The sequence below is a fragment of the Carassius gibelio genome, chromosome B2, assembly GCF_023724105.1.
Source record: "Carassius gibelio isolate Cgi1373 ecotype wild population from Czech Republic chromosome B2, carGib1.2-hapl.c, whole genome shotgun sequence".
Classification (NCBI taxonomy): Eukaryota; Metazoa; Chordata; class Actinopteri; order Cypriniformes; family Cyprinidae; genus Carassius; species Carassius gibelio.
In genome coordinates, this window is record NC_068397.1 from 15404498 (window position 1) to 15421485 (window position 16988).

At 38.2% G+C, this 16988-nt stretch overlaps 1 pseudogene; it reads right to left on the reverse strand.

Moving 5' to 3' along the window:
* Nucleotides 1-492: 492 nt before the first annotated feature.
* On the reverse strand, nt 493-11755 carry LOC127950488 (inhibin beta A chain-like; annotated as a pseudogene).
* Nucleotides 11756-16988: the final 5233 nt, after the last annotated feature.

The window sequence follows — 16988 nt, forward strand, 5'->3', positions numbered from 1 at the left end:
AGTCAGATGACAGTTAGATGATATCTAGTTTGTGTGTGTGTGTGTGTGTGTGTGTGAGAGAGAGAGAGAGAGAGAGAGACCCTGGACAAAATACTTTACTTAATGTCCTATTGATTTTTGGCATAAAAGAAAAGTCCTTAATTTTGACCCATACAGTGTATTTTTGGTTATTGCTACAAATATACCACAGCAACTTTAGACTGGTTTTGTGGTCCAGCATCACATATTAGATGTTTGTTTTGACTCCTTACAATCTAAACCTCCCAACAGACTATGTGGCTAAAAATGACAGAAAACGGTCCTTGAGGAGTTCACACTAGTTTGCACAGCATCTGCTTTGGCTGTGCAGTGCTAATATTTGGGGTAATGTGTCAGATTTATCACTAAATGACTACATTTAGTAAAAGCCAAACTAGCTAGCATTTAATGTTGAAATACAGTTCGCCAGCTGGACTAGTAAACACACACACACTGCTGATTTAAACCAAAAGGTGAAGTTGTACAATTCAGCTTTAATAGTGAAGCAAAGAATATGCTGCAAAATAAATTAGATATAAAACATGACAAGCACTTATTTTGATTTGTACAACATAGCAACATACAACCATATGTTGCATAACTCTACAGAAGACAACACAGTAAGATCATTTAGTGTCTTGTACTTTAAACCTGACAAAGCAGATTGTCATTGCCAGGACATTGTTTCTATCTTTTTACTGAATATATTTGTCAAGAAGGCTAGGTTTCAGTTCAGAATCTAAGACCTTGGTTATACATTGGTAGAGACAAACACTGTTGAAACACAGAGAACAAAAGATATCTTAACATCTAGGCTGTTTCAGGAAGAAACAAACAGAAATGAAAGTTATTTATGTGCTATATTGAGTTAATGGTATATTATGTTGGCCATACACAGTTGTTCCTAATTTGAATAAATTCACAGAGCCGGGCATTTTGGGGATTTGCTCTGAGAATGGGATGTGTATGGTCTTTGGTTTACTACTGTATGTGTAAGTTCCAAATGCATGTGGTTCTAGACTCTGATATGGCAACTAGAATTCGACCCATAATGCTCAGGGCCTCACATGGTGTGAATGTTGGCTTAGTGCAAATTAATATTACTTTTCATCAACATTCAGAATGTTTAGGAGAAAAATAATAATAGGTGATAATAGCAATATAATAATAATAAAATAATAATAATGATAATAATAATGTAGTTTGGCTGCAGCAGCTGGTCAAACAAATTTTTCTTCAAGTATTTCTCATAAGAAAAATGAAATAAACACAACTACTTCTTTTAAGATGTACAACAAATGACTCCTTTTTGTCTGTGAGAAAAGGGATGACAATAAACAACATTAAACATAAGCTAAAAGACAAATAATAATAATAATAAAAAAGAACATCCAGTATTAATACTTGACTTGCATAGAGTTGCATGTATTTTTTTTCTTCTTCTCAGAATATATAATTCCACGCTTCAAAATAAGTCTCTTTATTGCAGTGCAGAGAATCATTGCTGACACTTTGACCCATGCACCCGTTCCCTCTCAGTCTCAATCTCCCTTCATTAAAAAAAATATATTAGGTTTTATTCTCCTCCATCATTTTTATATGAAAGTGCCACGAAGACCGCTCCAATAATCAGTCCTATTGGAATGATCTAGAAACGAATAGGTTGCCCGAGTTTGCAGTTCAAAGGTTTGTGTGCCAGTCCTCTGATATGTGCTTTGTACCAACATTAAAGTGTTTGTTAGGAGTTCATGGTCTTATGAGCAGCCACACTCCTCTACTATCATGTTCTGGATGTCTTTCTTAATGATCTTCTGCTCCTCGTTGTAGTAGAGCATGGACATGGCCCGTAGACGGGTGGGTACGCAGCACGACTTGATGTTGTTAAAAGGGCTGTACCCGCGCATCCGATAGTGATTGATGACGGTGGAATGGAAGGAGAGGGCAGAGCCTGTGATGCTGGCCACATGGCTGGGGCAGTCGCCCTCGCAGTAGTTAGCGTGATACCCAGACGGAGCGATGATCCAGTCGCTCCACCCGATGTCCTTAAAGTTGACGTAGAACTGCCGTTTACAGCAGACACGGATTTTGCCGTCGCATTCCAGGCCGCGCTTGCTGCGCCGGTGCGGGTGCTCCTCGGCTGGCTTGAGCACGACCATGAGGAAGGGTCGGTGAGATTGTTCTCTCTCTTTACCCTTGTTGCTTTCTGTGGGCACCAGGATGGGCACGGCGCCAGCTTCGGCACACATGGGACAGGAGACGCGGAGACTAAGCATGCTGCTGTCCCCGTCCAGCAAGGTCTGCACTGTGCGGGACACCGGTAGTGTGTGCCAGCCACTGCGCCGCGTGTCCACGGTCTTCTCGGACACCACCGCTTCTTGGGGTCCGTCCGCAGAGCCTGGATCAGCTTTGCCATGCTGCAGGAGCTGCACAGACACCTTCCCCTTTCCTCGGCTGCCCTTGGCAACTTTAAGAAACAGCCACACATTGGCCTGCTCCACCACGGACAGAGTGTTGCCCTCCATAGAAATGTCAAATTTCATGATGTCAGGGGCATCTCCTGTGGATGAAACACATGAGGCAATTGGTTAGCTTTATGTTGGGGATTGCATTGTTGAGTTTTGTATGACACAGCACATTTTAACTTTGTAACAGCTTAAAAACGAACAAAAAGTTAAATACTAGGAAGAAACTTTTTCTGTGCCTATTTTGAAGGAAAATCCTTGAAAAATGTAATTGTGGGTACTCCACACATAAAAACTTAAAATACAAAAATAAATGGAAAAAATAGGAAAAATTAAAAAAATTTTTTTTTAATTTTCACCCAACATATTAATGATTGATGCAGGTGTGCATGGCATATATATATATATATATATATATATATATATATATATATATATATATATATATATATATATATATTTTTTTTTTTTTTTTTTTTATGATTTATGATACATGATTTATGAAACTTGAAAACTTTGAAGCATACCTGCAGTAAACATGAAAATGAATACCAATTACAATAAACTGTGATGAGAAATGCGTTTAAAATTTTAAAGGATACAAATCAGGAAATGAACTTGGCTCCATAAATGAAATCGAAAAACTAAAACAAAATAAACAACAACTAAAATTAAATTAAAACTAGTAAGAGTGAAAACAGGAAAAGAGTGAAAAAAAATGGAAAAAATATAAATTCTGGTACTGCCCTCTTACAGAAAGTATGATCAGTTTAACCAAAATAACTACTAAACAAAAATCAACTGATGGGAATGTGTAGAATTTTGTGAATGGTGGTTGTTCCAATTCTATGGAAATCTGCCAATTTTTCAGTGGTGATCTTCATGCAGAGATTCAGTGTGGCTCAGTTTATTAATGGCAAACTCTCTCTGTTAGAGCCACCAGCTCAACATGATCAGAAGACACATAACGCCTGCTAAACTAAACTGTTTCTCTCTTTCTCTTTCTGTTTCTCTCTTTTTTGCGGTCAATCGCCACCATCTGCAGTCCTTCGTCAACACCTAGCCTCAGTCCATAAAAACATTTCCTGCTTCTAAAATCCTGGCTCTCCATTTGTGTACATAAAGCATGTATGTTATGACAAGGGCCTTCCCTATAACTTGCACATGACTGTCTGCTATAAGCCAGCTCAGCATCAGTAACCATTGCTGATTTACAGACCCAACATACTGACTCTCTTGAATGATCTCTACCAACCCCTCCTCAACAGGACGGCTATTAATTCAGCTATTTAGTCAACATGTCTACATTAAAGAAATGCTGTGTTATCGGATATAAAGGACAGTCCAGCGTCTGTGAAAAGACTTTTTTTTTTTTATGCTCGTCAATGTGGCACTGAGATATCTATCTAGACAAATACAGTTGCAGGTTTACTTTACTCAGTCATCTCATATGACACTGTATATAATAGTGATCTATGAAACTAAAGAAGGGTCAATACAGTAATACAATACACTGGACTAAACCATTTTAATTGTTTGTCAATGTAAACATGCGCCAGACTGAAATTTGTAGCCGTTTGAATGTCTTGTTTTTTTTTTTTTTTCAGCGTGTCGCACCATGAGCACTGTGTTTTTTAAGATGTCACCGCATTCTTTCTAGCCGCTTTTGAACACAAGAGCAACCGTTTATTAATTTGGGCCTCGATTGTCAGGCTATTCTGAAAATCTGCCTCGATGAGTAACTTTACTGGATGGTCTGTTCTCTTCATTGAATCTCACATTGTCAGAAAACTCCCACGAAACACTGAATGGACTTAACACATAACAGGAAGAACTATTTTTAAAGCTTAAGTGTGTAGTTTGGATGCTAAAATACTTATTCTTATTCCAGCTTAATATGCAGATACATACATAGCCGTTGATTCACCACAAAACTCAACTCAAACAATGCCATGAGTTTGTGGCACCATTCATAATTTTAGAAATTCGGTTTGGTGGAATTACATACCATTTTTAAAGAAAATATTCCCTTACTCTGTAGATTAATATTTATTTCCATATTAAAAGGCAACTGCTCTTTTGCCATTGTCATTTAGTTCCTGAGTAAGTCTTAGTTTACTATAGTTGTTTTGTCTTTCTTTAGGTTTAAACACATGCCACGTGTCTCTGAGGTCTGGGTGAGGTCGACACTTCAGAAACTCGCTGTACTACAGTTTGGGGTCGAAGGTTAGCGGTGCCCACTGTCACGTAACACACTGAATCATTCCTCTTATTTGTACGCTCTTATCATACTTTATCTGTTTTATATGTTGAAATTTTGCTACAGTTGTGTCTGCAACTGCGCACTGTCAATATCAAGGACAAGATTGATTTGCATGAAATAATCTGCTTTATGCACAATTAGCATGACTAGTTTTGATAATGTAGAATATCAGAGAAGATCAAAGGATTGTTTAGTTGGTGTTACATTCGTGCAGTGGGTCGTTTAAAAATGAAACACTGCCAAGAGATATGAGATAACCAGGTAAACACTTTCTGATGACATCAGGACTGAAAAAAGTATTTCTCAACCTTTTTTTGGCTTGCCTACAAACTAAATGTTTGAACTGTATTAAACTAAATTCAGCAGACACCGTTGGAGAAAAACAGACACAAACAGCAGGGGCATCCCAACAAACCAAAGCAGTTAAAAATATAGAAACCGATTTAGTTTAATATTGATGGGATGAAAATAGAAAAGCTAAAACGGTAGAAAAAAACGTATAATTATATAAATATTTTTTATTTCCTTTAAAATAATGCAATTTAATTGTTTTTATCGCTGGCAGCCCCTCTTTGACCCTTTGAACCAACTTGTTTAAAATAAGTATAAAATAACCATAAATAGTTAAATAATTAAAAAATTTAGTGTAAATTTTAATGTTTCAGAAACAAGTCTCGTGTGTGATCACCGCAATTATTTGATTAAATGTACAGTAAAAGCTTATATATTTATATTTTTTGAAATATTATGAAATTAAATTATGAAATTATGAAAACTCCAGTCTTCATTGTCGCATGGTCCTTGATATTAAATCACTTTAATAATCTTAAAAATTTGTTCTCAAGTTACATTTCTTATCAAATTTATACAATGATAATTTTTTACATTTTTAATTAAAATTCTTTTTTAACATTGTACTGTATTTATTGTCACATTTGATCAATTTAATGCATCCTTACTGAATAAAATAATTAATAATTATGGAAATGACCTAAAACTTTTGAACGATAGTATACCACTGGTTGGAAATCACTGAACTAAAGGTATTCAAAATTGATGTCAGATCATTGAATTACTTTATAAATAGACCAAAAGTCAATAGCTTTTGTGTTAGATAAAAAAAAAAACAGCATCCACCCAAAACTTTCTTTGACAAGAAGCCTCACTGTAGTCAGATGTATTGTTGTACCAGGATGTAAAAGTGAGATTACAGTCCCCAAACACTTGATGACCACAACACAAAACAAATTCATATCAAGTGCTATCTTGCGTTTACCTATAATACTGTCTTGCACGGCTTTGTCTCGTACAATACACAAAGCTATCACCTATCTGTATCCTAATAATGAAGCCTCAGGTATGAATCCTCAGGAGACAGGGTTGACACAAGGGTCAGAGCAAAAAAATAAATAGTTAATAACATCCCTCAGAGTAATCCTCTAATAACTTTAAGACCTGCTATAATGCATCGGTCAACTTCTAAGCAGTTTCAGGAAGCGTCTCAGAGAGGCACCAAGCCAAGCTATCCACACTAGATCAGCAATACTGCTTGAGATTCAGATACAGTTCCTCCAGTGTGTCAGTCCCACTCTCATCTCAGTTCTTCAGACAGTTTCGAGACCTTTGTGAGTGGATCACAACAGATCCCTCCCAGAAGACCAGAGCTGGCACTGGAATGTCAGTAAATGGATAGTGCACTCAAAAATCAAATGGTTTCAAACCTGTTTGACCTTCTTTCTTCTGCTAACCCCAAAAGAAGATATAAAAAATAAATGTTTGCTTATACAATGAAAGCCAATGGGGACCTATGTTGCTAGAGCACCATATGTTCTTCAAAATATCTAAATTTGCGGTTCCACAGGGGAAAAAATGGAATGACTTGAGGGTAAATTACAGAATTTTCATTTTTGGGTGAACTATCCCTTGCATAAACTATCCCTTAGATTAATGATTTTGTACATTTCAAACAAACTTGATCTTTCTATTTCACTAAGATACTTTCAAAGAAACCTCCACCATTCCATACACCAACAGAGCATCCTAGAGTAATTACTGGGCCCCATATTTTGATGAATAGAGCAATTATGGCCAGCTAACAGCCCTGTGGGTTTTGAATGGGATCGAACCACCCCAACCCTCTCCCCTCCATTCCCTGGAGCATCATTAACACCCCTGCAATCTCATAAAGGCTTTGAGGGGCCTTTTTAATCTTAGGTTCATTCAAAAGGTCTATTTATAGCATCAAGGCATAATGCACATTTATGTAAGCAAACAGGCACAATAGAAGACGCCGTCAAACTTTTGCTGGGTCCTCCTTGCGCTCAATGATGATAGCTGCAATTAATGAGCTGCGGAAATCATCTCTTTAAGACTGTGCGGGACTGTTGGTGGTCAATCTGTGCATAAGAATCAGATGTGACTGCCAATGGCCAGTGCTGGTCTAAAGATAGGTCAGCCTTGATATCTTTAGAAACACTGCTATATTGTTTTTTGGGGGAAAAAATGAAATGCCATGAGATTGGACCGCTTCAACCATCCGCTTCCGCACCCCATTCAGGCAAATGTTGTTAGCTTCTTTTTTTACAGCAGTGTCATGCTGATTTGTGGATCAGTGACATTGTTATAAATAAGTCATGAGGAACCAATTAAAAATGGAATGTACTTGTGGATCTTCCCATCCCAGACTTAGGCCTAGTTTATTGAACCGACTGGGAAGTAGTGTTTGTTAAAGGCGGTACCATTTTTTTGCATTTTCAGATAAGAAAGAGCATTGTTGGTCATTTTCAGCTTTTTTTTTCTGAATCATCGTAAAAAATAGATGGCTGTCTACTGGCATTAGCGACATCGGGTTAGCAGATACACAGTCAAAAACCTCAACATTAGTTAATGTTATGTTGAGTTAATATGAACTTTATGACATTTAAAATGAGGGATACTTTTAAAAAACAAGAATTGGTCTCTCTAAAGGACTCTCACCCAAAATAAAAATTCTGCCCTCCTATTGTTACAAACCTGCATGACTTTCTTTCTTCTGAAAAAAGAACATTTTGGGCCCAAAAATATTGGACCCCATTGACATTCTTTAAAATATATTCTTTGGGGCTTTACAGAAATCAGAAAGTCATAGAGGTTTGGAACAATACATGGGTGAGCAAACGATGACGGAATTTAAATTTTTGGGTAAACTATACTTTCAAGTAGATTTTAAGTGAATACTCAACATATTTTGAATGCATACCATGATAAAGTGTTCATTTGATATTAAATCACTGTCTCTACAGTTTCCTGTTGCTTGGCAGGACTGAAGATGTCTAAGTGGCTCCATTCAAAAGCTGCTAATACGGGAATCATTTCCTCATTTCATATCAGTAGCATGGCGCCTTTATTTCCTGCAGCAGTGCACAGTCAGAGTGTTAATACTCCACAGCTGCAGCGCATGTGTTCCCCTTAAGATGACTCTCCCTCCCTCAGACCTCCGCTAACACCTACCTGAGTGCTTTTTAAAAGCACTCCTTCCAAACAGTAGTCTGAGTGGAGCCATTTGAGGTGACATCCACTGTACATCATATATACTGCAAGCGTTTGCGGTGTACATCTTAAGAAGGAACAACGAAACGGACAGTCTTAATTAAGCATAATGGGGCGAATTATTTGACAACTCAAGCAATTCAATTCAATTAAAAAACGATGGAGTACTCTTTATCCATTTGAAGTCCCACTTTAAAATATCATTAATGCATTATTAAACATTATATAATGCTTCAGATCAGTTCAGTCATATTGAATATTTGGGTAATAATTTACAGTAAAGTTCAGTTAATGAATTAGACATTAGGCATTAAAATGAAGCGGTTTACAGCATTTTGATTAAAGGTCATATATAAATTAAAAAATTTCTTTGTTAATTCATGTTTGTAATATATGAGCAATTGTTAATGTATACAATTTCAAAAGGTAAACGTATATATTAGTATCTGTAGAAATTACCATTAACTAAGATAAATAAATGCTATAAAATTAATGTTCAAAATTAATTAAAGTAGTAATACTTGTGACTATATTACTAAAATTCACACCAAGGTTTTAAGTCACAAAGACTCATTGCACTTGAGCGTTTCTCCACCGTCTCACTCAACAGGTGAGAGTTCATCAATTGATTAATAGCACAAACAAGCTATTAATGTCATCACATTTCCCCACGAGGCACTAAAACATCCCTCACCTGGCTCAGCGAAGGTGATGATCTCGAAGGGCTGCTCCTCAGATTGCTCTCGGTGTTCCCCCAGCCCCCCTCCATCTTCCTCCATCTCCACTGTGCCGTCCTCCCCCACCCGTCCCACGTGCAGCTTGCGGATGGCATTGAGCAGGGCGGCTCGGGGCACCGGGTGTGTGACGTTGGGCCGGGTGTTCAGATGCAGCATGTTGAGGATGTGCCTCTTGACCGCCTCCACCATGTCGGTCTGCTCCTCTGAGTCCTTCTGCCTTTGGGCTAGAGCGCAGGATGGGCAGGGGGTCACGGGATCATCCGGCCGCCCCGTCCCCTGAGAGCCACTCTCGGCTGGAGTGGGTGAGCAGCCCCCTGACAAACAGCCGGAGAGCAGCAGTACCCCTGTCACGAGCGTGAGTGAGGACATCCTGAGTGAAGGCAGACTCACACCTCGGTCCTGTTCTGCTCCGCTGCCAAGATCACAGTCGCCGCGCTGGCTTGCTTGTCAAATCGATGCGGAAAGCGGGAGCCAGTCCAAAATAATCCTTATCTGAGCGGAGCGGTCATGGTGATAAAAGTTGAAGAGGGTTGAACGAAGCGCCGTCAGTGAGCTCCTCCTGCAGGTCGATGAGCTGCGGGTCGCTCTGGAGAAACCTGACGGTGCACGGCTGCCCGTGCCGGAGTTGAATGGTTGAGTGGAAAGTGGGCAGGGTTAGACAGTTCTCTGACTCTTTCTTTAGCACTCTCTCCCTCTCTGGCTTCTCACTGTTTGTCCCCTCTCTCTTTCTCTCTCTGTAATTATACCTTCCTCCTCCTTCATCCCTCCCTCTCACTTTATTGCAATCTTTCTCACTACTGACTCACTGACTTTTTCATCTCCCTCCCTCTCGCTCTCTTCAGTGACTCCTCCAGCAACGTGTACCATTATTTTCCTCGTGAGAATCTAAATTGCTCTTACGCACTCTCCCTCTCTTTTTTTTTTTTCCACCGATCATTCATCTCTCCTGCCATCAATCCGTCAGCACCTGTTGTGCAGGCTGGCTAACTGTGTGGTGGAATAATCTCCTGGGGAGGGAAGAGTCAAGAGGTCAACATGATTATCATGGCTATCTGTGTGCATAACACACGTGTAAACACAACAGGTCACTCATTCATGCTCGGTTAGGCACACACACAGCGTACAGACATGATTTTTGTAGAAAAAGGTATGGGTGGGAAGTGAGGCACTTCCTTTAGATCGAATGAGCATTAAAAAAAAAAAAGACAAAACTGTTATATTTAATATTCACACATTCAGTCAGAACAGACATTAAAGGGATTCATCTGTTTAAATGTGACTTTCCTAAAAATACATTTTGAGCTATTTAAACCTATTTACCTATATATCTTTTTTTGCATTTCATGTCTGTATCTGTAACATTTGCATCATAGTGATGCATGGCAGTGACATCACTCGACTCCCTCTTGTGGTTCTAAAATGTAGATTCTCATAATTTAAAATGATTTTAAGCAATTATCCCACGAACAGCAAATAGACCAATTAAGAGAAATGAACCCCCCTGAAGGTGATTCAGCTGAACGCAGGAATGTTCATGACTGCAGAACAGACACACCGCAGCGTTTCTCCAGATGTTAGTGGAGTTCAGACCTTGTGCCTCTAGAGACCAATGAGGGCTGTTCAGCCACGATGCATTTATGTCAGACAGATGCATGCTGGTCTATACATGTGTCTGTGTGAGCTGGAGCACATCTCACCTTTCATTCCTTGGCTCCTGTGAACGCTTTCCCTCCTGAACTTCAGTTTTAAAAACACTCGATCATGATGGCTGTAGGTGAAAGTCAAGGCTGAGCAATTTTACATTTTTACCACCAACATTGCATGTATTTGATCAGGAATACAGAAAACAGGGTCCCACTTTATATTAGGTGGCCTTAACTATTTTGTACATACATTAAAATTAATAGTTTGATACAGTGCTTATTGTGTACATGCACATTTTAACATTTTCACCTTCACCCAACCTTAAACCTACCCATACCACCAAACTGGGCCTAACCTCACCCGTATCCCACCTCAATTGCAGCAAAAGTGTTTTGCGATACAATATGCAACACAATAAGTACATTTTTAAAAATGTAAATACATGTAAGGCCACTTAATATAAAGTGAGACCAAAAACTTTAACATTACAAAATATAATTAAAATGTAATTGTTTTCTATTTTAAATCTTTTCTCTTTTTCTTTTTTTTTTTTGTGATGGCAAAGCTGTATTTTCAGCAGCCATTACTCGGCATCTTATGATCCTTCAGAAATCATTTATCATTGTCTCATTAACCTTCATTGTGTACTATAAATATTATTTTTACTTATTGTTTTACTAATTGTTTGTCCCGCTTTTTGAAAGTTGCTTTGGATAAAAGCATTTGCATGAATGTAATAATGTGTGTCCCTGGACCACAAAACCAGTCTTAAGTCGCTGGGCTGTATTTGTAGCAATAGCCAAAAATATATTGTATTGGTCACAAAAATCAGGATACTAAGTAAAGATCATGTTCCATGATGATATTTTGTAAACTTCCTTCTGTAAATGTATAAAAACTTAATTCATTATTAGTAATATGCATTGCTAAGGACTTCGTTTGGACAACTTTAAAGGCGATTTTCTCAATATTTCTTTAAGACCGACTTCAAACTTTTGAAAGTTAGTCTATTTTTAAACTAAGAACTTAAATATTTTTCTCATCTACATGTTGTGGATAATCAGCTAAAATATCTTGATTTAAACGGTATTGTGTAAAATAAATATATATATAGCTTAAAGGCATAGTTCACCTAAAAAAAAAGTCAGCATTCACTCACCCTCAAGTTGTTCCAAACCTGTATGACTTTTTCTTTTTCTGTGGAACATATTTTGAAAATATTTTTTTCCATACAATGAAAGTCAGTCTGGTCCAGATTGTCAATTTTGGATTGCATGTTCTTGTTTACTGATGCTAATGATTTTTAATATATATCGTTTTTAATTAAAATTATTTTTTATAATTAACTGCAAAAGCATAACAACTCCCAAAGTTTCTTGCTGATGTGCTTGTGGGATCATCATATAGGCAACCCTTCATCCGCCCACTGGCATCGCTGCATCTATTCCTGGACTTGTTAACACTTAGAATAAAAGAACACAACACTCCAGTGGATCTTTCTCAACTCTTAAACACTTATTCTTAGCATTGCCACATGTTCGCCTGGGCAGCGTGTGGTGAGTTTGCTATTTCTGAAAGGTGCCCATAAGGTGGTGTCATCACACATCCTACTGCCTGCCACGCCTCCTCTCTCTATAGATGACACACTGAGGCACTCTGGGAATGAGTAAGACAGGCTTCATCATCTGTGCATTCTCACGTGTTTCTAATTGACATTCTTTCTTGAGAAAACTTCTACTGTCTTGAGACATCATTTTATAAATCTCATTCACTCAATTACTTTAATCAAACCCACAAGTCTATTTAGTTTTTTCCCTCTTAAGTCAAATTCCTCATATGCGTTGAAGAACAAAAATATGAGAACTATTCTTTGTAAGTTGTTAAAAATGTCTCGTTCCTGTAGTATTTTGTGCTTGTGTTATGTTATGGTGTCATAACTGTGAGTCTGATGATGTAAGAGGCTGTAAGGAGTGAGTTTTGGCAGGATAGTCCTCACCCACTACTACACTCCTGTCTGAGTCAGGCCGCGCTGAGTGACGCTGTGGTACTGATGGTAGGCGGGATCCCTCGTTCTTTCTCTTCATCACTCTACCTGCTCCACCAGACGCTGCCAATGAATCACCTGAAGTCATGTTTGCAACTTTCACTGCCAACTGCCTCTGCATCTCCTGAAGCAATCACGTTTTTGCATGTGTCCATGAGTTATTCTCTGTCAAAATGAGTAACAGTTAGTTTTCCTCAAACTTCCTGAGGGCATGTAAACTTGTGACATAAGCAAACTTCTGGTGATTTTAAATTATACTTACAAGGTGTGCAGCACACGTACAATACCGTTCAAAAGTTTTGGGTCAGTAAAATAAGATGTGACAATAAACACAATTCTAATGTTATACAAAAAAATTGGTTTCAATAAATGCTGTTCATCTGAACTTTCATTTCATCAAAGAATCCTGAAAAAAATTATTACGTTTCCACAAAGATATTAAGCAGCACAACTGTTTTAAACATTGATAGTAATTGACTTTTCGCAGGAGTTTGATTGAGAGGTGATCTGACCAAACCATTAGGCTGAATCAAAATGCAAACAGTGTCTCACACAGATCTGGGGAGTAAATAAAGGCCTCCGGTACCAAATCTTTCTTAAAAAAATGTGTTTTTGTAAGAAAATTATCAATATTATTAAAATGATAGAAACTGTTTTCTCTAGCTTCTGCTAACTGTCATATACACAAGCAGTTCCGGACGTAGGGCGATAGGTGAGAATATGCTAGTCACGCAAGAACCATCAAAATTTCCTTACTTAAGCAAAGGAAAAACAGTCTCCTCTTGGCTTATATCGAAATCCTCCAACATTGTTCTTTTCAAATCCTTATTTTGTATTTTTATAACCCGTGACTGGTGTTTTCTTTTGCTCTCTCCTTTGCGCTTCCGCGTTTGTCACCTTTTACCGGTGCATGTGCTATTCATTTGTCCTTCATCATCCACAGAAAGGCTGTCTTTTATAAACACGCATAACAGTTAGTGGAGGTTAGAGAAACTTTCTAACATTTTAAATGTGGATGTTTTTCTTACAATACTGCATCGATTCGCTATAGGAGGCCTTTTTTCATCCGCTGAGCCATGTAAGGCACTCTTTACTATGGATGGATGTGTTTTATTGAAAACACCCAGCCACTGCCATTATAAAACTTGGAGGAGCCAGGAATTTTTTTTTATTTTATATAACTCTGATTGGATTTATCTGAAAGAAGAAAGTCATATACACCTAGGATGCCTTGAGGGTAAGTTAATATTATTTAAAGGGTTAGTTCACCCAATTTGCAAAATTATGTCATTAATAAATTACCCTCATGTTGTTCAAAACCCGTAAATTTTTGGAACACAGTTTAAGATATTTTAGATTTAGTCCGAGAGCTCTCAGTCCCTCCATTGAAGCTGTGTGTACAGTATACTGTCCATGTCCAGAAAGGTAAGAAAAACATCATCAAAGTAGTTCATGTGACATCAGAGGGTCAGATAGAATTTTTTGAAGCATCGAAAATACATTTTGGTCCAAAAATAGCAAAAACTACGACTTTATTCAGCAATGTCTTCTCTTCCGTGTCTGTGGTAAGACAGTTCAAAACAAAGCAGTTTGTCATATCCGGTTCATGAACGAATCATTTGATGTAACCGGATCTTTTTGAAACGGTTCACCAAATCGAACTGAATCGTTTTAAACGGTTCGCGTCTCCAATGCGCATTAATCCGCAAATTACTTAAAGCTCCAATATGGAGGAATTTTGTAATAAAATTTCTGAAAATAACTTGCACAGTGTGATATATTTCCTCCAGTTGTGTACTTACAATATCTCAAAAGTCTCCAAGGATTTTTTTATTTCAGAGAAATTACAATTTTAAATAACTGGCTGTCCCGGAAAAGAAATGTTGCCTCTCAGTGACGCAATGTCCGTTCTATACTTTAGTTTCCGGTGTAGTTTCCGGTCTTTGTACTAAGGTAAGGATTTTTATCACGTGTGGTGACCGAGATTATGGCTGTACAATTAAATACAATCGGATATGTGTTGTTAAAATATATTTAGTCATTACTTGCAAATGTTCATTCAAATTTACTTTTAGAACATTTAGGCTCCTTGTTAGTGCATCCGCCTCCCATACCGAAGACCCGGGTTCGAGCCCCACTCGTTGCGAGTGCGAGGAGTGTCAGAGAGGACCCGGGAGAGAGGGGTTACATATAGTATAACATTTCACGTTCCTTGCAGTTCATTATGATGACAAAATAATACGGTAAGATATACAGGTAATACAAAAATGAATAAATTACCTCATCCGTGATCATGATTCGTTTATCCAATTTAGATACATTGCTATGGTGAAAACGCATTAAAAACGACATCTCCCATCGTCACCTGCTTCATAGCGTCATCAAGCTTCGCCTTTGTTATTATTGGAAATGTGCCCTCTTGTGGTCAATTACATAAATCACATATTGCAGCTTTAAGCTGTTAACTTTTTTAATGTGGCTGACACTTCCTCTGAGTTCAAACAAACCAATATCCCAGAGTAATTCATTTACTCGAACAGTACACTGACTGAACTGCTGTGAAGAGAGAACTGAAGAAGAACACCGAGCCTAGCCTGATAATGACTCATTCACAAGTTAAGAACCGTTTCTGTCGGACGAAAAGATTCGGTTACATCTAATGATTCGTTCGTGAACCGGATATGACACACTGCTTTGTTTTGAACTGTCTTACAACAGACACGGAAGAGAAGACAATGCTGAATAAAGTCGTAGTTTTTGCTATTTTTGGACCAAAATTTATTTTCGATGCTTCGAAAAATTCCAACGGACCCTCTGATGTCACATATGGACTACTTTGATGATGTTTTTCTTACCTTTCTGGACATGGACAGTATACCCGTACACACCGCTTCAATGGAGGGACTGAGAGCTCTCGGACTAAATCTAAAATATCTCAAACTGTGTTCCAAAGATAAATGGAGATCTCACTGGTTTGGAACAACATGAGGGTGAGTTATTAATGACATAATTTTCATTTTTGGGTGAACTAACCCTTCAAGGCGGTTTAAACCAAAAGGGGGAAAGTGAACGTTCTTTCACTCCATTTCTCCTAAGCCCCTTTCACACTGCTTGTTGGTCCCAGAAAATTGCCGTAAACTGTAATGAAGCAGAGATCAGCTACTGTAGCTCCTCACTATCTGCGCTGAAGCTGAGATCATTTGCCAGCTTAAGTGAAAGTTAACATGCCTAGCGTTTTTGACTCGTACATTACAAGTCACATCCTGATGTCATGTGTCATTACGGGACCTTTACGGGTTGTGTGTGAATGCACACACAGATTCCGGGAAATCACTGGCAGTGTGAATGAACCAAAATTTAATGATCTGGGAACAATTGCCAGCAAACATTACTCATGTATTATGCGGAATCTCAGTGTGAAAAGGGCTCTATTGACTATAGCATTTGGACCAATCAGACACACAACTATTTGTTATATCGCTCCCCCCATGATGCGAATTTGCGGTTGTGTTGTGAAGTTAATTTCACGCTTGAATGAATCTAATAAACTCAATGTTCAAGCGTCCAACTATGCGCAAACAGCGCAATTTATTCGTGCAAGTCACGTCTGGCGTGAACGCACAGTAAGAATCTTAAAAAATCTTATCTTGAACCCTCCAATTTAATTCCATATACAAGACACCATACTAGAGACAAAGTGTTGTATAACTTCCCTCCAAAAGGTGCCATTCCTCATTGGCTCACTCAAATCCTGAGGGTGTGACATTGTCACCCTATATAGATCACTGATCACCAGATCAGGGCTGTTCTTTTAGATTCAGGAATTCCATGAGAACATGCTGAGCTAAGAGCCTTCAAAACCACCCTAAACTTGTGCCAGGCTTTCGGCCTGGACTTTCCATTCATCAAAATCCTCTGAATCGAACTGGTCTTTCTCATCATCTCATTTCAGCAGAGACCAACTGGGGCCACAAAGTGCATCAGGACTCTTTTTCAAACAGGAGACACGTGCAAGAATCAAACTTAGACTTATTAATTGATACATTAAGTATCATATTCATCTTTTACAGAGTTGTGTTGTGTGAACTAAGAAACTGATGTTTCCTTCAGGCTGTAGATCTGCTAAATATCAAATTGTACCATAGCTTCATGTCTTAATTTTTCTTCTCTTTACTGCTTAAGCTTTAACCCCTCTTCTTATGCCAACTCTGTGTGTGTGTGTGTGTGTGTGTGTGTGTGTATGTTAGACTAGTTTAAGTGTTTATGTAGTTAATAAAGTCTTACTTGTATCA